A 927-nucleotide genomic window follows, 5' to 3' on the forward strand; every position below is an offset into this window, starting at 1 on the left:
CCCCGGAGGTCGGCGCCCGTTTGCATGTATTAGCTCTAGAATTGCCACAGTTATCCAAGTAACTGAGGAGCGATCAAAGGAACCATAACTGATTTAATGAGCCATTCGCAGTTTCGCTGTACGGGCCGTGTGCACTTAGACTTGCATGGCTTAATCTTTGAGACAAGCATATGCTACTGGCAGGATCAACCAGGTAGGAGAGAGGGTGGCTGGGTAGCGCCTCTCGCTCGCCGGCCCGCCGGAGCGGGGGCTCGCGCGACTGTTTTCCGGACGCCGGCCGCGGTTCGCGGGGGCTCTAGGTGGTCTGACGCTGCCGCGGGGTGAGATGGATCGGGCTGGACCCGGCGCAGCCGAAGCCGAGGACGCGGAACCTCGAATGCGACCCTCGCGGACCCCTAAACGAGAGGAGCTGCGCCCGGCCTCGTAAGACACCTCTTCTCCGGTGCTAGGTCGACCCCGACGCCGCTGGCCGCCGCCGCCGCCTTGCCGCTATCCCTCCGCACGTTTGGGGCCGGTGGCGACCCGCAGGACGGCCGACAACTCGCTCGTTTGGCGGGGCGATGCAAGGTTAGGCGAACTGGGCGGTAACTCGGGTTAGTCGAGGGGACTTCGCGGTGGACAGGGGGGTGCGAATCCGGCCGGGCGGCCCTTCGATGGAGCCTGGTGCAGGGACATTCAATGGGATGAGCCGCGCTCGCCGCGGAACCTTCGAGCGCCGCTACTCAGCAAGTAAACGAGAGGGAGCTGCGCCCGGCCTCGTAAGACGCCTCTTCTCCGGTGCGAGCGCCCCGACGCCGCTGGCCGCCGCCGCCGCCTTGCCGCTATCCCGCCGCGCGTTTGGGGACGGAGGGCGACCCGTAGGACGGCCCCGCCGACTACACGACCGTTTGGCAGAGCGAGTGCAAGGTTAGGCGAGCTGGGCGGTAA

General features: G+C 66.0%; 1 non-coding gene across 1 annotated transcript in view; it reads right to left on the reverse strand.

The window, feature by feature from the left end:
- LOC147038867 (18S ribosomal RNA) overlaps positions 1-196 on the reverse strand; it is a 1907-nt gene extending 1711 nt beyond the window's left edge. The window contains exon 1 of the ribosomal RNA XR_015063616.1: positions 1-196. This exon is cut by the window's left edge and continues 1711 nt beyond it. This is a non-coding gene — a ribosomal RNA (18S ribosomal RNA).
- Positions 197-927: the final 731 nt, after the last annotated feature.

Source organism: Syngnathus leptorhynchus, unplaced genomic scaffold (assembly GCF_054491065.1).
Source record: "Syngnathus leptorhynchus isolate UIUO unplaced genomic scaffold, UIUO_Slep HiC_scaffold_32, whole genome shotgun sequence".
NCBI lineage: Eukaryota > Metazoa > Chordata > Actinopteri > Syngnathiformes > Syngnathidae > Syngnathus > Syngnathus leptorhynchus.